Raw genomic sequence first — 5,454 nt, 5'->3', positions numbered from 1 at the left:
TTTGCCGTTTTGTTATTACTCATGGCATAAATCCGAGGGAATAGATTGCAGAGGTCCACATCAGAAACCCAGGGGTCACTCCAAAAGTTCACACGCTTCCCGTCACCCACTGATATCATCAAGCTTTCTTTGAAGCCAACAGCTAGTAGGTGATCATCAAGGAGCACCCTCATCACATCTTGCATGACTCGGGACCAAGATGAGGAGCTAATAGGTTCCTTATGCAGCAAGAGTGAGTTAGGATCATAGTTATACCTTTCCACGATGAAAAGCCTCCACAAATTGTCCACTTCTCTACCATATCTCCACGCCCATTTCAGGAGGAGGGCCCTATTTTTCCATTCGATGAACCCAAGCCCGAGGCCACCTGCTTCTTTATTAAGGAAAATTTGTTCCCACCCAATCCAGTTAACCTTCTTTCTCCCTTGGTCCTGGCCCCAAAGGAAGGCTCTAATTATCTTCTCCACTTCTTCAACCACCCCTTTTGGGGCTTTGAATACCACCATTAGGAACAGAGGAATTGAGCATAGGACAGACTTGGCCAGCACCAATCTGCCACTGAGGGAGATAAATTTGGAGTTATAGGACCTAGCCTTGCACCTCAAGTTATCGATCATGGGTTTCCAGAAAATCAGTCTTCTAGGATTCCCTCCGAGGGGGGCACCCAGGTAGGAGATAGGTAGGGATCCCACACTCCATCCAAACATGTTCGCGAGTCTCAGAACCTCTCCTTCTGGAACGTTACACCCAATTAATTCTGATTTTTGGTAGTTAACCTTCAGCCCGGATGCATAAAAGAAAGAAATTAAGATATTGCACAGAGTTTCCAACTGCATTTCATTGTTTTCACAGAACGTTGAATAAAATCCAAAATTAATTTAATGCGGTACGAGAATCCATAGATCTCCATCTTTGCGTCGCCTAGCAGTGCTTCAACATGTAGTCCTCGCGTCGCAACATCAAACGTCCACGCGTCGGACTCCTCATTCTCATAAAGTTCAAATCTCACCGTTGATTCTCCTTTATCTAGGTCTGGCGTTAGGCGCCCAAATAGTCGAGATGATCAGAAGTAGCACAAGAAATGAGGGTTTGAATTATAGAAGAAATTTCATGTTCATTTCAGACATTGATAATTTAATTGAATGACAGTGAAATTTTGAGTTTGAAACACAATGGCCTTTTGTAGTTGTAAAGAGGGTCTGTAACTGGAGGATATTTTTTAGGCTTAAATAAGTTTTTGGTCCCTAACCTTTACCATATGTTTGGCATTGGTCCCTCGCAGGAGTAAAGGTGGGCTTTAGTCCCTAACCTTTGTCAAAAGGTTTGGTTTTGGTCCCTCCGGAGCTCTGGGTCAACGCCGGAGCTTCAATGTTAATTTTTTATTTTTAAAAAAAGTAAATTAATTGGTTTTCAAGATTTGTGTCATGTGATTATTGAATCGTGTTATTAATGTTAAATTCACTTAAACTGTTTAAACCAGTTTGAGAGTGGAGTTGATTATTTGCTGTATGCATTTTATGGGAGATATAAGCACCTTTCAGTTTTTGAGTTTATAGATTCTGTGCAATAGACTTAGCTGTTATGGGATGCTATTGCTTTGTTGGACTCAATCTAATTTTTCATGATTGACAATTTTAGAATTTATTATCTATAGGCATTGTCCCGGTTGCATGGTGGATTTATTTTGAAGTCAGGAAAAAAACAGATTCCAATTATCTTGTAGCTCAATTGGCAATGCCTCTATTGTTAAGAGTAAGACTAAAGTGTGATGTTTGATAGTAAGCTAGAGTGCATCACTTTGTGTTTGCATACTATATTCAACTTTATCCGGTGCCTAGAGTTTGTATCCACTGTTGAGAAAATAGATTTATATGCTAAACAACATATGAGATAGGCCAGGCTTTCGTAAGATAATTTATTTTATTGCTTTCGTAAATGGGAAATGAAAATGACTGAACTTTTTTTGCTAGATCCAATGGTATGTGTTCCCTGGTGCATCATTTTATTGGTTAATGTAGTTTTCTTTCCTTCCTTTTTGCTTGGTATCTATTACCATTTTAATGTTACCAATTGGATTCTCTGTTTTGTGTTACTTTGTTAGAGAAAGTATATCTGTGAGTACTGAGTAGTATTTACTTCTATAGTTCCTTAAACTATTTCAGGTTATTAAGTAAATATGCAACAGTCAAAGTGAAATGTGTTTATTGCATTTGACAAATTTTAACTAAATACAGTCATGATTCCTTCTAATTTGGAATTGGACTAATTTTATTCATCATTATTTTTGCTAAGGTGAGACCTACCTACTTCCCTATATGATTTTGTTTTTCCCCAACGAGTGAGTTCACTGCAAGATTTTGCATTCCTTGATTGATTGCATACATTATTTCTCATGATTGCACTTTGTGGTATTAGTTTAGCAGCCTTACTTTCAGACAAAATATGCCACTGTTACTTTAGTTAAATTGGATGTGAATGAGAGGTTTGATATCTTTTCTATTGCTATAGTCTCACCCATCTATCCACCTCTTCATCGTATAAGTATTACAAGAAGTGAAATTGGAGTAACAAGTATATAGAGGTGTTTTGGTAAGGTAACGTAGCTGAATTGTACAAGAATTAAGGCTTATCAGGTTTTGAACTATTGAGCTGACGGTGACAACAAATTGGTACCTGCAGCTTTTGAGGTGAAGCTTCACGTAAAAGAATTTTTAGCCATACCTTTTTCTTCTTCCTATATAAGATTGGGACTGAGAATTTTAGGTGGTGTATGTCAATTTTTCTTTCCATCTCTGTTGAGTTTAAATTTTGATGTCACTTAGTGGTTTTAGCAATTCGCCTTGTGCAAGTAAGCCCTTATTTTTATTGTGTGTGTGTGTGCAAGTAGTTCAGGACTACAAGTGTCATCTTGCTTTACTGACCAGAGAGGTGCTTATCTGATCTTGAACTTTGTTTCATTGCAGCACATATCAGTTGCTGGAATCTCTTCCACTTTCAAATGTAAGAATTTTTATACCTACAATCAATTTGAGATTATCTTAATTACTTTTCTAGTATAATATTCTCATTGTTACTCTGCCTAAATTTCTTACAATCACTTAGAAGAAGAGAGGTTTGCATCTGATTTCATCTCATTCTCTGTTTTATTTTCATTCACCTCATGGAAGATTGCTTCGGGATTACTCACTCAGAAGGAGTTAGGATGGCAATTTCGTTTTGCTTCACTGTAACACCACACCAAATCTTGTGTGTGCTATTTTAGTGCTTATGCTTCTGTTCCCAACACTAGATGGACTTTTTTATATAGTAATATTTGATTTATTTTGGCAAAGGGGAAAGATGAAAAAGGAAGAATTCATGAAGAAAGTGCATGAGATGCTGACAGAAGAAGAGAGGCAAAGGGGAAAGATGAAAAAGGAAGAACTCATGAAGAAAGTGCATGAGATGTTGACAGAAGAAGAGGGGAAAATGGTACCTACTGTTAGAAATTTGGGTATGATAATCCTGGATAACTTCGAAAATCGTGTTTGCACACTTTCCGAACAAAGTATTTCGACCCTATTCTTGCCTGGGTTCACGAAATCCTTGTTGGGATAATTTTGAAGATCAATCTGCTTCTGGCAATAGAGAACAGATCAGAAAATAGAGAGCGATTCTGGTTTTGTTTTCTGTGTACTATTTCCTTAGGCTGCAAGCAACCTTATATAGAAGGCTCCGCCCCTTGGACCCCGGTTCGTATTCGCGGTCAATTATGCGTTAGCTCACCGAGCGTGCACTCCGCACTAACTTGACTCGATTCCGAGCCTAACTCGTAATTGCATCAGCCTATAGTAGATCACATTACTACTAAAATACATTGATGATTCTAAAATCACCAACACCTACTGTACAGGGTCTTCCATGGACAAAAGATGAACCTGAGGTGAGGACATTTTCTTATGCAAGTCCTTAGTCTTGGTTTGAGCCTTTGAGATGTATATATGACTCTGATGCAGTGCAACACCCAAATTTGGTCTCATGCTTGCACTTGCTAATTGTATTTGTTTACTTGGCTTAATAGTGTTCTTTTGGTGACACTGTTAACAGTGCTTGGTGAAACCTCCAGTTAAAGAAAGCACAAGACCTATTGACCTGAAGCTTCATAGTGATTTGCGGGGAATCGATTGTGATGAGTTTGATCATCAGGTGCCACTTTCATCTATCTTCCTTTGGTTTCTCTTTTTCCTCTATGTTTTTACACATCATAAAGTGCAGTTGCTGAATTCAATTAAGCTCCAGCTGTTCTATCTTTCATTTGGGGATTTACAAAATTGTGGAAATTGAACAAAATTCGATTAGTTAAATTGTACAGGTGGCAGAAAAAATGAGCTTGTTAGAACTACAGAAATGGAAATGGAGAGACAACAGAAGGTACACTGTGCTCTGTTAAATTATATGAAAGTAATGAACTTTTGTGTATTCATTCTCAATAGGGGGATCATGAAAAAAAAAGCATCTAGCGGCGGTTAAAACTGCCGCAAAACAGAGGCGAAATGGAGTATGCAATCTGCAACGTTTTCAACCGCCGCAGAACGCCCCGACGCTCATAACTGCGGCACTCCAGCAAACGCCTCAGCATACATATAACTGCCGCAAATTGCTCCCAGAACTGCCGCAAAATGCTTATATTTTTGTAGTGTGTCAAGTTTCATACACATCCTTTTTTTGAGGTAAAGTTTCATAGACATCCTTTACACATTGGTAGCTTTCTTAATTTTGTGTAGAAGTGATTAGATATTGTGTGTGGTTTCTTTTGAACATATTATTGACGAGGAGATAGATAAAGTTGAAATAATGCCAATTATCTGAGGACAAAAATGATAGCGAAGAAGAATCTAAGGATGCGATGGTAACTCACCAAGATAGAAAAGATAAAGCATTTGATGATGTTAGTGACATTGAAGGAAATGATGATATGATGGGGTTTAATGTGTCATTCCCGCATGTTTTAGTTCTTTTTAGAACAATTTATAAAAAAAATTCAAATTATTCATAAGATGAAAATCTCAGCTGGTAGCAATTGGGGATGCCACAATGGTGTCGCGATGTATTACTTTTCAATGGATCCAATTCATGTAGTCTCTCATAATTCCAAATCATCATGTGTTGTTGGAGCCATTCTACACCCGCGCAAAGCGCGAGTATACATCTAGTTTATTTTAATCAGGATCATTCATGATTAGATCTAACAGTTGTGATTTATTCTTATGTTCTCACATAACAATATAATTACCATATTATAAATAAAGCAATAATGTGTTGTTTAAACAAATATATAATGATTTTTTTTTCCGGTTATTTTACATTTTTATGTTAATCGTGTGATAATGAAATCAACTAGCTTTTGGCTTTTAGTTAAATACTTAAATTGCTAATTTATTTTATCAAGAAGCTTTAACTACTAAATATGTTGAC

The 5,454-nt window shown here is 37.3% G+C and overlaps 1 long non-coding RNA gene across 3 annotated transcripts; it reads left to right on the top strand.

The window, feature by feature from the left end:
• The first annotated feature begins 2,330 nt into the window (after positions 1-2,330).
• Positions 2,331-5,218, top strand: LOC130718816 (uncharacterized). 3 transcript variants are annotated; one of them, XR_009012803.1, is made up of 5 exons: positions 2,331-2,687; positions 2,964-3,000; positions 3,168-3,922; positions 4,087-4,185; positions 4,352-5,218. It is a non-coding gene; the product is annotated as an uncharacterized LOC130718816 (long non-coding RNA). The 3 variants fall into 3 exon arrangements; XR_009012802.1 differs by having other exon boundaries at positions 4,339-5,218; XR_009012801.1 differs by having other exon boundaries at positions 4,087-5,218.
• Positions 5,219-5,454: the final 236 nt, after the last annotated feature.

Source organism: Lotus japonicus, chromosome 5 (assembly GCF_012489685.1).
Source record: "Lotus japonicus ecotype B-129 chromosome 5, LjGifu_v1.2".
In the NCBI taxonomy this organism is placed as follows: Eukaryota; Viridiplantae; Streptophyta; class Magnoliopsida; order Fabales; family Fabaceae; genus Lotus; species Lotus japonicus.
The sequence above is the reverse complement of the archived record's forward strand: the minus strand, read 5'-3'. Positions and strand labels throughout refer to the sequence as shown.